Here is a 15,633-nt window from a genome sequence, read left to right as displayed (position 1 = left end):
AAAGAGTTGAAGACTCTCTGAACCCTGTAGGGCTGGTCAAGATTATCTAATCAACTCAGAGTGTGAAAAAATTTCAAGCCAGTGCCATGGTGCACACCTATAATCCCTGAAACTCCCGGGACTGAGGCAGAAGAATTGCAAGTCTGATGCCAGCCTCAGCAACTTAGATCCTGCTCAAAATAAAAAATAAAAAGGGCTGAAGATGCAGCTTAGCAGTTCAATCCCCAGCACCAAAACAAAACAAAGCAAAACAAAACCTCAGAACACAGGCAAGTCTTCTCCTTATTACATATAGCAAATTTTCCTTCTCCTAAACTTCTGATACTTGCTTTGGGCACAGAGGGATTGTGTGACATTGGCACTGTCTTCCAACATCTAAGTGGGCCTGGCAGTTAGTTGAGGTGATGCCGATGATGAAGATGCATCTATGCTGATCCCAGACTCCATTTTCACACTCTTAACCCTTATTTGGGCTTCTTTGGTCAAATGCCAACTTGGATCCCCACTCAGTCTCTCCTAATCACTTCCCACAGCTCAGGTTAGATTATTCGTGTGTGCTCATGCCCTTTCCAGGGTTCCTACCATCTGGCTGATGACAGGACACCATATGTCAGCAAAGGATGTGGGCACCCGCCTATGATTGAGCACAGACTTGCCCTCCTAAACAGCATGGCTGCCCAGCATGTGGCTCACTCCCCAGTAATAAGAGGTATCTCTTGCATGCGTCTGCAGCTAGGACACAAATGACTGAGGTTCCTCCCACTCCAGGTTGAGTTTGTGGTGGATGGCATAAATGTGTTTGGGCAACATTTAAGTTGACCGCCACCTTTTGTTGATCTAAAACTTGGAGTTGTCTCACACGTAGGCACGGATATTATCTAATGAAGCAATGCATTATTTCTTCAAGTTAAAAATCTCAGGAGGTATAGGTTTCCCATTGAATTCATTGGATTATCACCAAGATTTTCACACAACACCTTCCCCCAGAGGCTTCTACTTTGTTCAGTGAATGATGGCCGAGGAGTTCTAGATAAACTTGAGAAGATTAGTGTCAAAAAAAGACATTAGGTGCCTGTATCAGACACAGGAATTTCTGTTCATTAGATGGGAAACTGGTAAACATGTAGATTACCTTGTGTGGTTGGCCCTGAAGTGTGAAAAAGGGGGTGAGGGAATACAGTGGGAGCAGGATGGACCTAAAATGACAAACCCCCCAGACAGTGAATGGTAGCTCATGATCCAATAGGAGAGAAGGTCCTTGTTACTGATGAGGTTACACTGTTCCCCACTGGCTGTTTCAAATTATGTGTGCCTCTTTTTACAAATGGAACTGTTTGGCTCCCAATGGCTGCATTAAGCAATATCTGTTTGGGGCTGGGGGTGACACTATGTTCTCTCCCAGCACCAAAGCAAAGCAAAACAAAACAAAAACAAAGCAATACCTGCTTTACTTGATCACATCTGAAAGTTGAAAGCCTAAGAGATGGTCTAAGCTTAAGAGGTTTTAAAGATGAGGCCGGGTTCTTATGTGCTGCTCCTTTCAAACTTCCTTTTGACTTAAAAAATAATAATTTGAATGCAAATGAGATATATTAAATGCAGGACTCTTAATAATTGACTGTTTTCTTAGTCATTAACTGTTGAATTAAGTAGGCAAACAAATATGTGTTCAGCATCCATTAGCCAATCCCTTCCTAACTTGAATGAGCTAAGAGAAAACCCCAGAAGGCTTTTATACTTGGAGGGAGGTGAAGTGTGGCAGTCATATGACTAATCCAGTTACTGAGAACAACAGCAAAAATCTAGCATTAACTTAAATACATTTTTGTAAGTTATCATTTAAATTTGCTCCCTTGGACCTTGCCCTTGGTTTTCCCCTCAAATAAGTAAAAGAAAAAAAAAATTTTTTAAATTGCACGATCATAAAAAAGATCAGAGAAGTTAGTAAAATAAAGCATGCAGTTGTTATTCCTTAACTACTGTATTAATTAGAGAACTTGAAGGCCAAGGACATTGAAATACTATTTGTAATGGGAAGAGAGCTGAAATAGGAATGAGGAAAGAGCAGCCCTATTTCTAGCAAGGTCTCCAGTCAAATGTGTTACTGTGGCCAGGTCATTTAATTTCTCAAGAACTCAATTTCCACATCTCTCAAATGAAGGGAGTGGTTAGTTTAGAGATCCTTTTTTCCCTCTAAAATTTCATTACTTTCAAAATTACAGTTTGATCAACTATTTCAACTTTTTGCTTTACTCGAAGCATTTTGATAATGTTTCTTACACAGAGAAAGACATTATTTCTAAAGGGTCCCCTCCCTAGTCAGAGTAGGGCAAATTGTGAATGGCATGAAGTTGGGAAGAAGAGAAACTATCATCCTAAGTAATCCACAAAACAAATGATTACCAGTCAATCAGATGTGTAGAATACTGCAAGAAAATTCAGTTTTGAAACTCTTCTCTGCTAGACTACTATTGCATATTCCTCTCCTGATAATATTTTACTTCCAATGCAGAGGTAGCATTGGAAAAGGAATAGAGAGAAGGACGATCTCAACCATCAATCTCAAAATGCAGTTAGTTGGTCAGCCATGTAGGTTTAGGGAAGGTACAGAGTGATCCAGATTTTCTGACAGCTTGATATACTGATGTTTCAGACTCATGAGTTAATGAAAAAGGGTCATGTTAATAAAGTAATTCTACCATTCTGAATTCTATTCTCTGTCTGTCTCTCTGTCTCTCTCTGTCTCTCTGTCTCTCTGTCTCTCTGTCTCTCTGTCTCTCTCTCTCTCTCTCTCTCTCTCTCTCTCACACACACACACACACACAATATGTTCTGTTAAAAGATCATTTTTAAGGACAAAGTCATGACTCTTACAAATATAAGACAAACACATGTCAAGGAATGTACTTAATTCGTGGACTATGAGTGAATCCAGTAAGATACTATAACCAGCTCAAAGGAAAATTCAAATGAACACATATATGTATAGGCAGGTAAGGAATGCTGAAAGGAATTTACAAGTAGATATAAAAGTAGTCTGTCCACAGGGCACTAATCAATTGCCTCCCATCAGACACAAATAATTTGCAATTCTGTGGAAAAGAATCATTTGCATTATTATTAGTTTTCTGTCATCACAGAGCTGTAAAATAGCTCAAGGCAATGAAAGAGGGAGATAACTCAGGAAGTGTGCCAGACAGCTACTCAGTAATCTCTTCCCTCCTCCCCTTGGAAGTTTTTCACAATTTTCCCCAACAATTCATAGTGAGGGTGTGTAACGTAGCTGAGTGTAACAAACTCAGAATACAGAAACAGTACTGCTTGGATTTGAATCTCTGTCTATTTGAGAATGTTCTGAGTCTGTTCTCTTTTCAGTAGGCTAAGGATGACAGTATCTACCTGTGAGGGTGTTGTGAAAGTTAAGATGGATAAACATAAAGAAATTAGTGCGATTCACCAAGTAGGTTCTGAGGAAGTGGCAGCTTTTATTTGGCAGTAATAATTACACAGGAAAGTCCACAGCATTCCTAAGAGATAATATGCATTTATTTATTTTTTAAAAATAGTCTTCCTGTGATTCAGGTACAGTTCAAAGATGTAAACGAGCTTTTAAATTATAACATACTGAATAAAGAATTAATTCATTCCTAGTAGGATTACAAAACGGTAGGCACAGTCACTGTGGAAGACAGTTGGCAGTTTTACAAAATTAAATCTGCTCTTACCATATGATCTAGCAATCATGCTCCACAATGCACTATTAAGCCACAGAGAGATATGAAAGAACTTTAGCTCCTTATTGCTAAAGAAGCCAATATGTAAAGCCTACACCCGGTGTGATTCCAACTATATGACATTTTGGAAATGATAAAACTATGGAGATGGTAAAAAAAAAAGAGAGAGGGAGAGTGAGTAGGTAGAGTACAGCAGATTTTTACGTAATGAAATTGTTCTATGATACTATAGTGATAGATAAAAGCCATGCATTTCTTCAAATCTATAGAATGTACAACACAAAGAATGAACCGTAATATAAACGATGGAGTTTAGTTAATATATCAATATTGGCTTATCAATGATAAAAAATGTACTACACCAAAGCAAGATGTTAATCAGAGGGGTAAATGAGGAGTGCAGAGATGAAGGAGTACATGAGAATTCACCGTACTCTCCACCCAATTTTTCTATAAAGCTAAAACTGCCAGGTTTGCAAAAATAATGACAGTTGCCACACTGTTTGTCTAAATATTTGTAATATTATCCCTGCTACCTAGTGAGTAGTAAGCCCTCCAGGACTATTAGTTATTGTTACCACTGTGACTATTTCTATTATTTAGATTTCATGCTTTAAGCACAGTTTGGCTTTTATCAAAAAAATGTCAATAATGTTTGGCCAAACATACATGCCTTAAAACATATTTTTTTTCAACTATGGAAAAACACTATTCCCAGAATGCAAGTGTTTTATGTCAGCTTTTAGTCTGGGCTCAACACTGCAAAAATTTAACTACAGGGTGAAGAAAGGCAAGGCAGTTGGCTCATGTAATCATGTTACATAATTGTTTTATTCGTAGTGTAATATTAAAGAGTTATTGGGAAATCATTGGAAATGAGAAACTTACTGATAAACTGATACAAGTGAACAGCCCCAGATCTAATTTGGGTGCCCGTACTTGCTAGATAGAAATCAGATGTTGTCATTACCAAGAAATAATTAAAAAAGGACGGTAGACTTCCAAGAAAAAACTGAAGGTAGAAAGGCGAGCCGTTAGCTGGGGAATGTGACGATCTGAACTAGATTATCCAAGAGGTATGAAGCTTGCTTTTTCCTTAAGAACAGCTTGTTTTTCGCTGATGTGCTTTGAGTCTGACCAACTGACAACTGCCCCTTTCCCATTGTCTGTGCTGCCTCCAGGAAGGATTAAAGGGAAGTGAGCACCAGCAAGCAAGCGATATAGTCAACAGAACAATGGCACAATTCTGCAGGACGATCTGCACCAGCCTTATGGTAATCAGGCCTCTTTGTAGTCTAAAAAACTAATGAGAGGGGACTTTTTTTGGTTAGACTAGTAGAAAGTAATCCACCACATAGATCAATCAATCCAATTGAATCACCTCAGATAGAGGTACTTAAAGGTAGCTCATCCAGATAGAGTCCCACACAGGCTGCACATGGCTATTTGGCTGTTCCATATAGCCAAGGCCAGGGACAGTCATTGTCAATTCACATGCATTATTTGCGTGGCTCTTTCAGACAAAGCAGTGAGTTTCCATTCACCTCTACTCCTGGACCTGCCCTCAGACAGCTGGCAAGATGATAGCAGGGCAAAGGTCTTTTCATAAACACCATCTATTCTTTTGCCAAGGCACAGTTTTGGGAGCTGGGTGGCAGGAATAGAGGCAGCACATTTTCCTGCTCCTGATAACTGTACCTATGGAAAAGGACAGAGAGATATGCAGAGGTACAGACTCAGGAGAAATAGAGAACGAATGTCACGACCCTATTTCAGTCTCTCCAGGTCTCTCTCCTCTGCCTCAGGCCCTGCTTCCACTGTGGTCTGATTCTCGCCCCCAGCCCTGGGTTGCTGTCCTGTGTTCTCTCCTTTCTGAGATCACTGACAACCGCTCCTCACTTACAGCACCATCTCGAGATTGTTCTCCCTAAGCTCAAGACTAGCCGCTGACACACATTCCAAAAGACTTTCTTCCAGGACAGTAAGGGGACCCTATTACTTCCAGCTTCTTTATTTGTTTGGCTGAATTTGTTTTGTTTCTTTATCCTGAATTGCACACATTGGCTATGCTTTCCTAAGTTCTGTTGAGTAGGTCTCTGTGGAAAAGGACTTTGTTCTCATATGATTCTAAACTATGAAAGGGGATTGACAGAAGCATTGTCCATGACATATCCATAGCTCTGGGTGGAGGTATCCCTATCAGCCTGATATGTGGAGGGAGGGGTCACATGACTTATTAAAGCTGACCAAGGGGACCTGAGAATCAGCCAAGACCAGGAGCTCCCCCTGACAGATTAAGTGCCCAACCTTTGTGGGTGTTCTCTCACCAAAACCATGTGATAGAGCTATTTGTGGGTTACTTTTTAGGGGTCCGATATTTGCTCTACTATCACATCCTCTTAAATATATCTTAATGTTTGGTAGGAACACTCTTTATAGCACATGCGTGCTCTCTCTCTTCCTGTCTCTCTGTCTCTCTGTTTCTGCCTCTCTCTTTAATTGCAGTGCCGAGGATTAAACCCAGGGCCTTGCAATGCTAGGCAAGAGCTCCACCCACAGCCCTTCTTCATAACTTTTCTTTTTCTTAATTTTCTTTGCTCTTTCTATTAATCTCTCCAAATATATTTGATTATTGCTTTGTTTCTCCCTAAGACACTTGCTTATTTTAAAGGGGAAAACCCCACATCTTTACTGGCAGAAATCTGGCAGTCACCGCCTTAGCCACCTAACAAATTGTGGGACAACCTGAATGGTATTCCAGTGGATGGGTTCCCTGGTGGAATACATAACATGGCCTCAAAGGACTGCTGCTACAAATGTTAACCCTGAACCTAAAAAAACCTTTTGGAAACAGAGACTACAAGAACAAGTTGAAGTACACCACAAAGACACTGTCCAGTGCATCCAGGATAAGGGACTGGTTTGCTCTTTTTAAAAGATTAAAGTTACTTGTGAAATATTTCAAAATTATAATAACAACATCAGTTCCATAGAGCCAAAGGCATGAGAAATAAAGGGACTGCTCTACAATAAAAGATACTGAAAAGACATACTAATGCGACGTAACTTGGAACCCTTGATTACATTTTGATTAAAAGGGGAAAAAAGTAATAAGTGATATTTACAAAATAATTATGAAATTTAGACATGAAATACGTATTAGGGAGCTATTGTTAACATTCTTAGATATGATCATGTTGTTATCTAGGAAAATGTTCTTATTTTGAGTATGTGCATATTGAAGTACTTATAGTAAAATGTAATGATACCTCCAACTTAATTTCATATGATTAAGCAATAATGCAAAAAAATGTATAAAGTATTGTGTGTATATATGGTATGCGTATGTATAGTTATATATGGTGAATGTTTTATGGTTTGGTTATGAGGTGCCCCCCAAAAGTTCCTGTGTTAATAAAGAAATATTCAGAGGTGAAATGATTGGTTTATGAGAGTGTAACCTAATCAACCCATCAGAGTTTGGATGGATTATCTGGGTGGAAACTGTAGGCAGGTAGGGTGTGGCTGGAGGAAGTGGGTCTCTGGGGGTATGCGATGAAACTAACCAACTGAACTCAACCTCTAAAACCATGAGCCAAAATAAACCTTCCCCCTGTAAGTCATTCTTGTCAAGTATTTTGACAGAGTAATGCAAACATAGCATGTAGTTGTATACATACATATACACATATAATCATATGCACACATACACATGTATACATATATATGAAACAAATATTAACAATTGTTAAATCTAAGCGTTGGATATAATGATGATGCTCATTGTACTATTTTTGTCTGTTTGCTTAAAAAGCTTTCTTAATAAGCACTTAAGTGGGAAAAACTAAAAATGTTTTGTGAAGTTTCCAAAACAGTTCTTTGAGATTTTGATTTGAACTTCATTAAAACAATAAGCTAATTTGGAAACAGTTACCAGTCTTATAAAACTGAATGTCCCTTTCCAGGAACATGATTTCTCCATTTTTATTTCTCAATAAGTTATTTTTAGTATTTTTAATGGTGCTCAGCATATTTATAAGCTTGTTAGTAACAAAAAAAAAAAAAAAAAATGAAAGTGTTTGACTTTGCAAACTCCAACCATGGTTTTTACTTAATCACTTACAATGGCTCCTCAGAAACTAGAACTCAAGGGAAACTTTGAGGTCTGTCTTGTGATTAAAATACTGCAGTCTGTGCTGTGCATAATGTCTCGCAAATGTCATTTATGATGGTGGGATGGCAGAGAGGAAAGAAAGTCATCCCAAACTGCATTTGCCTTTAATCGTCTAAGCATATATTTTCTTGGGAACTTGGTATCAGGTTTTTGCAGAAACCTATTCACTCAGCCAGTTTTCTTAAGTTCTTTGCAGGTTTGAATGGAGATGACTGTACTCACCCTCTCCTCCATGTTCTAATTCTGTTCATAACAGGCCCAAGAAGCTGCAGTTGCAAAATGCAATACTAGTTTTATTTAAGGTAAAGGTGAATTGGAGAATGTGGCTTGATCCAAGTTTGGACTAGAACTTCCTGCTTCTTTTGACAAACCTGACAGCCACAGGTTGAATAGTTAGTGGAAAACTGAAGCAGTTAGCTTCTCTAGCAAGTTCACTGAGGGAAAGGGGCATCTATGGAAGGGAGCATCTTTGTACTCTGGCAGATGACAGAATGAGAGCTAAGAGAGTGAGAACCCAGCAGGAAGTGCCTAAAGGGTGGAAGAAGGAATGCTTTGGATGAACCATATATGAAGACTCAGTGTGTAACCTTACAAGGCATTTTTGTAATGTTCAAAATTCAAAACCTCAATGTTTTTAGTTTTTCTCCTCAACATTTTATTATGAAAACTTCTTTTTTTTTTTTTTTTTTTTTTTTTTTTTGCCATGATGGGGATCAAATTCAAGACCCCATGCATGGTAGGCAAGTGCTTTACACCCCCAGGCCTTTTATTTTATTTATTAAAAAAAAAAAAAAACTTTTCAAACAGAACAAATAACAAAAACAGTACAATGAACCTCCACCCTTTAAATCTGGCCATTATTGATCATTGGCTCTTCATGCATTTGTGATACCACTAAAGGGTTAATTATCTGTATTGTCTCCTCCACATTAAAAGCTGTCTATAAATTCAGCACAGAAAATCCCGGAAGTGAGGCCGAGTCTTCCTTCTGATAATCTCAGTGAAATGTTAGCTGTATCTCCCAGCTAAACTCTAATTAAATGGGCAATCATTGTGATGGAAGCCAGGAAAGTAAAATTAATATCAAATAGACATGGTTGTGAACTTAAAATAGCATGAGAAAATCCAAATACATTTTTATCTTGAATAACTGTCTCTATTTCCCCCCGCCTACCACATTTTTATTTCAGCAAGCAAGAGATACGTAGGGAGGAACTGCACTTATAACGGAGGGGAAGATTTTATCCAGTGTATTAGATTTGGTGTAAGGAACAACACAGCTATGAAAGTGCAGTTCTAAGTTCTTAAAACCCCTGATTAAACCAATCAACTGATGATTTGTCAAGGAACCCCACTTTTGCAAGAATCTGAAAGAATAAATATTTGTGGGATTGCATCAGTTAGGGTCTTTAAACTTTCACCAAGGAAAAGACTTAAGCAGAGTCATGGTATTCGATGAAAGCAACTTGGTAATAAAGGTTTTGTGATGGTTAATTTTGTATGTCAACTTGACCAGGCCATGGAGTCCCTTGATGCTTGAGGAGACATTATTCTGGGTATGTCTGTGAGGGGTTTCTGCATGAGGTTAATGTTTGATTTTGTACACGGGATAAAGCAGATGGTCCTCCACCCTGTGGGTGAGTCTGGTCCATTCTGTGGAAACCTGAATAAAACAAAAATGCTAACTCTAACTCCAAATGGGGGAATTTCCTCCTTCTAAGTACCTTGACCTAACACAGCAGTTTTTTCCTGCCTTCAGACTCCAACTGAGACTGCAAGTCTTCCTAGGATTCAAGTTGGCTGGTCTTCAGACCAAAGCTGCACCATTGCTTCTGTGGGTCTCCAGCCTATTGATCGAAGATTTGGGGGACCTGTCAGCTTCCATAATTGCATGAGCCAATTTCTATATATTCTCTTGGTCCTGTTTCTCTGAAGAAACCTGATTAATAGAGGTTTGCATTGATATCTGTGTTCATTAGAACTCTATTGGTAGCAAGTGGAAGAATATTGTAATAAATTGTCTTGCACAACTGGAAATTCTTGAAGTATGCATCTTGGCTTTGGCTTCATACAGTAGTTTGAATGATGACATCAGAAACTGTTTTGATCCTCTCTTCATTTCTTAGTTCTGCCTTCTTTGTGTTGACTCTTTAATCTCACATGACATTTCTCTCTTGGTCACAAGATGGTTCATCTAGATTCTCCTTTGGCATGAGTAAGATGACCCTCATCTGGAGCAAAATTTCCAAAGGCTTTGTTTTGTTCTCAGTATTTCTGGTGGGCTTACATGCATATCCCTGCACATGACCAAGAAAACATGCTATTATTGGGAGATGTGTGGCCCTGAGCCCCTTGCACATACCTGCTAGATAGTCATAGTGCCAGACTGCAGGATTCACCCTTCTGATATTGAGCAGCTCTACAGCTTACCACATAGGCAATAGCAGGTCAAGACACCATAATTTAATCGGGTGAGAGGGAAAGTGTTTTTGTTGCTAAAATCTTCTCTGCCTGCTCAGGAACATTGGCCCTGAGTTTCTCTCCCACAACATAGTCCACAAGTGCAGATGTCATCTGGCCCCCTTATCACCCTGTGGAATTACTTTGGGGAACTTACACAAATATGCTGATACTCAAGCTACTGCTTTTACTTACTGTGAGTAATGTGTATTGTGTGAGCATGTCTCTCAGGGACATATGACCTGAGATGGAGCATGCCATCTTATGAATAGGGTAAGATTTCAGAATATCATAGTTTTAGAGAGAGGAACTGATAGACTTAAACCTAGATTGTCTATTCCAACTCAACTACACCTGGAATACAATGACTAAGAAGGGGAGAAGGAGACCCCCTCCACAGAGGAAGACTGGGTACAGAACCCAGAAGGGTAAATAGATGGTGGACAGAAAAAAAATCGGAAACTGTGCCACTTGATCTGACCCTCATTTGCTCTACCTCCATACTCCCATCTCCAAAAAGCAGAGATGCAATATTTCTTAGATCGGTTTGACCCTTGGGCAATAGTACTTTTGGGTATGTTCATAAAACCCAGGACCCTACATAATTCCTTAGGACTCAGACCCCCATGGCTGGACACAGGCCAATTGGGAGACAACAGCTATGTGATGAGATGCAAAACCTAATTTCTATTTTTAATTTCAAAGAAGCACTTTTAAAAATATAATTTTAAACCCAACATCCACAGAAATTAAACTAGAATTAAAAACCCCACCCCCTCCAAAAAAAACCTGTTTTCATTTTAATTCACTTCTAGTTATTTTCACATATGTATATATTTAAAATAAAATTATAGTAGAAAGATATAAATTATCATTAATATTTTACCTTTAGCTTGTTCCACAGGCATTTACCCACATTTTTGTTGGTCATTTCCATTATAATTAGTCCAAATATTAATGCCAAGATGTAAGCAGTTATAAATAACCTATATGCTTTTCCCTTTTAAGTATGTCAATTATTTCCTTTTTTCCCCTAAATGACACAAATAAATAACATTTGTATAGCTTTAGGCTATCCTTACTTTATTTCATTTGGTTCCCTTGGCAACTCAGTAAAGACAACTTTGTTATTTTTCCCCCTTTTTACAGTTGAAGGAAGAGAGGCCCAGAAAGTGAAGTGATCTGTTCTGCATCATGGAACCTGGTGGCCACAGGGCTGTGACTTGAGCCCACTTCTTCTAGGTCTTCTAGATCCCTTTGCTTTGCATATCTCAGTGCTGACACTTTGCTACTTTAAAAACCTAACTGCCTAGTACCTTCCACCAGTGACACAAGTGTCAGTGTCAATGAGTGACACTGGCTTTATCAGGAAGGGACCTTCACAGTTCTCCACAAGGGGTAATTTGAAGAATTTCAGAAGGTTTTTTTTTTGTTGTTTTTTGTGTTTTTTTTTGCCATCACTCCCCCCCTCCCCAAATCTCATCCATCAGGATAGAAAGCATTCCTCTCGGTGTTGTTGGCCTTTTGGTGTTTAAGGAGTTCTTGTTAAAATCTCCAAAACATTGAGGGTGACTGAATAAACAGGTCTTGCTAAGCCCAGAAGTGGAGGTTGTTTTGCAGCCCCTGATGGGAGCAGATGGCAGCAGACATCTGCTGTTTTGTTTGCTGGGCACCCCACCCCCACTCTCATTTAGTATAGTCGCTGCTTCTTCCAATGACTTTGTTATTTGGAAGGCATTTGGTTAGAAAAAGGTGATCTCTGGTGATGATCTTCCTGCTGTCAGAAATGACCAATTGAGTCCTTCCTGGCTTGCGCTCTCGTGCTCTTTCTCTCTCTCTCTCTCTCTCTCTCTCTCTCTTCTCAAAGGCAAGGTTCCTAGTCCAAACAGCAGGCAGAAAATTTTGTTCCCAATGATTGTGAAGACAAGAATTGAGCTCTGTCCTAAGAAGTCTTCAGAGGGACAGAATTAGAATATTTCAAACATGGCGGAGGTATTCAATGAATGCCAGTGATCACTCACACATCACCACGACTTGTGAACACTTAATTCATCATTTATTCAATAAACACCAATGTGGAGCTGGAAGCCTACTGTGAAGAACCAGAGATGAAATCATCTTTTTAAAGAAGCCCTCGGGTTGGTGAGAGCACCAGAAAAGAAAACAAATCATTTCAAGACACATGGCCCAGCACTCTAAGGACAAAAATATCTGTTGGGTAAGGTGTGGTTTTGGAAGAAGAGAGGAGCCAGCATGTGGTCAGGTTGACTCGAGGGCGAGGTTAATTTCTAAGTGGCTCCTGCCACTCGTGGGTGGGGTGGTGGTAACTTTCCCATGGAAAGCTGTTGACACGTAGGAGCTGGGGCTGTGGCTCAGTGGTAGAGCACTTGCCTAGCATGGGTAAGGCACTGGGTTCCATCCTCAGCACCACATAAAAATACATAAATAAATACAATAAAGGTATAAAAAATACAATAACATCACCCCTCCCCCAAATAAAAGATGTTGGCATATAGACTGAGTCTGGTCTTGTGCAATGTGGAAGCAACCACATAGAAGGGCAGGATGTTCAAGGAAGAGAGGAGTAGAAGAATGTGGTGCCTGGCTGGACTGGTTTGCAATCTGCTGGGTAGAACCTCAGGGTGTATGTCAGGGAAGAGCAGGACGGGAAGCACAAAGACAGGAAAGGGCCATCCTGACAGGTCTCATGCTCTGGGCTGGCAGACTCCATCCCGTGTTTGAGGGTGTGCACTTTGAAAGCAGAAGGGTAGCAGGAGGCAAGTGAGGAGTCAAGTGCATGGGTTCTGGTGGCAGATGGGCCAAGGTAGAGCCCAGCTCTGATGCCTGAGAGCTGTGTGCGCTTGAGCAAACTGATGACCTCTCTGAATTCGTTTCCTCATTGCCAAACTGGCAGTCATACGGTATATACTACCATACCAGAATATACTGACCAAAACATCTTCGTGGGAGAACTAAATGTCATGTTCTTAAATTATTTAACACCAGACTTGACAAATGTATTGACAGCTAAATTCTGAATAGATAGTACTAGTCATCTGAGCAGCAGTGAGTTGATACAATAAAAGGAGGCAGAGAAGCTTAGGGTGTGTCTAGTTTCTTCCAAGCTGGAAAACATCATCACCTCTCTTGGAGAGAAAGCAGAGTGACCTTGTTTGCTAAAGACTGTTTCTAGTACTAATTGCTAATTTACTGGAAAATGTGTTTCTCAGTAACTGGATTTGAGAAAAACATGCAGGAAAAACTTCAGTGGAATATTTTTTATTAAATATTAAACATTCTATAGAAAGACCACGATAGAAACCAAAGGCAGAGGAAAGGAGGTTAAAACACATCTTGCTTGCATGGTTTGGGTTTATTGACACAAGAGAAAAACCAAGATATCCTTTTCTTTCTCATAATGCAGCAGAAGATCAGGTTGACCTTTAATGCAGATGTGTCTAGCTGACTAAAGAGTTTGCAAAATGTGGGGATTTTTTTTTCTCTTGCTTAGATGGGTCGGCAACATGAAAAGAAGATTTGTGCATGGAAAATAGTGTGGGAGCTTTTGCTGTGGGATGCTTTCTAGAAGCTGAAATATTAAAATCCACTCACTTATATGCAAACATAGAGTCTACAGGATGCTAGAAACATCCCAGTTTGTGTCAATTGATTAGACTATAAAGGATTATTTGGAGAGAGGCAATGAGGGATTCTCTATGGTTCTTGATTCTTGGGAGTGTGGAGGGATTTAACCACCACCATATTGAGTGAAAGGGCAAAGACCAAGACCACCTTGAAGTGCCCTCAGTGTGCAACATCCATGTTTGACCAATCACAGATTCAGGAATCCAAAGAGGGCTTTAATGTGACTGACCAGAACAGGGATGGCTTCATTGACAAGGAAGATTTGCATGACATGCTTGCCTCATTGGAGAAAAATCCAACTGATGCACACCGGGGTGCTCAGATGAATAAGGCCCCAGGGCCGACCAATTTCACCATGTTTCTCACCATGTTTGGTGAGACGTTAGATGATCCTGAAGATGTCATCAGGTATGCTTTTGTTTGCTTCGATGGAGGAGCTACTGGCACCATTCAGGAGGATTACCCGAGAGAGCTGCTGATCACCATGGGCAATCGATTTATAGACTAGGAAGTGGCTGAGCTGTACAGAGAAGCCCCTATTGATAAAAAGGGGAATTTCAATTACATTGAGTTCACATGCATCCTTAAACATGGAGCAAAAGACAACTGTGACTGAAAAAAACTTCAAATTCCAGCCAAATGTTCCTTGTGGGCATTTTGGGTATTTCTGAGATTTTTTTCTTAGAGCCTATTGCATGCTCTTTGCTTTATAGCTTTTGTTTCTCTCATTTTGTTTTGTTCTCAGCCATTTTGAGGCTCATGCGTCTTTATAATCAGATTGGAAATGGGACTTTTTGTCATTTTCAGAATAGAAAATGGGTGATTTAAGATATCATTGCCCTCATCCCCAGTAACTGCAGTGTACACAGAGTCAGTATATTTTTTCAGAGAAATTATTCACTCAATTTTTTCTGAACCATGATTAAACTTTATGATAAAAACAGGATTATTTGGCCAATGAATCAAAGTCTTGTTCTACATGATGCCTAACATCTGGATATTTGGAAGCAGCTGTTTGGCATCCTGTAGGCTAAATAGAAGCACCATTGTACTGCTAAGCCTGAGATTGCCTTCTGTTGATCTTTTTGCTGTCTCTACGATCTAGTCCCAAGAAGACTGTTGACCAAGCATGGCCAGTACTAGTTTGTGCCAAGGTCAGGTAGCAAAATTGCAGGGAAAAGAACTGTTGGTTGGAATTTAGGCCTAAGGAATAGGCGTAATTTATTAGGACGACCATACTTCCTAAACACAGCAGTTCATGAGATCACAGTGCATTGGAAAAAAAAAAAAAAAAATTGTGAAGTCAAGGTTAGAGTGACACCTCCTCAGGGTTCAGACAAAAAGCATTTTGGAAGGAGGCTGCAAAAAGAGCCAGCACATTGCGTTTTCATTTTTCACTGAACCCATAGCATGGTGGAGGGGAAAGAGAATAGGAACAAGAATTAAAGGACATGAGTTCTACTCCTGGCTGCAGAGGTTGTACATATAGCCATGCACAAACAAATGCTTTGAAACTTGGCTTTCTAGTAGGTAAAACAGAGATTGACACAATTGTTCCACAGAATCACTGAGAAACTCAAATGAAGTTATTGGCACTGCTTATAAATGGGAAAGTGATAT

The 15,633-nt window shown here is 39.7% G+C and overlaps 1 pseudogene across 1 annotated transcript; it reads left to right on the top strand.

Moving 5' to 3' along the window:
- The first annotated feature begins 14,188 nt into the window (after nucleotides 1-14,188).
- On the top strand, nucleotides 14,189-14,942 carry LOC306658751 (myosin regulatory light chain 12B-like; annotated as a pseudogene). The gene has a single exon. The product of its transcript is annotated as a myosin regulatory light chain 12B-like (transcript).
- Nucleotides 14,943-15,633: the final 691 nt, after the last annotated feature.

Source organism: Sciurus vulgaris (assembly GCF_902686455.1).
Source record: "Sciurus vulgaris genome assembly, chromosome: 4".
NCBI lineage: Eukaryota > Metazoa > Chordata > Mammalia > Rodentia > Sciuridae > Sciurus > Sciurus vulgaris.
The sequence above is the reverse complement of the archived record's forward strand: the minus strand, read 5'-3'. Positions and strand labels throughout refer to the sequence as shown.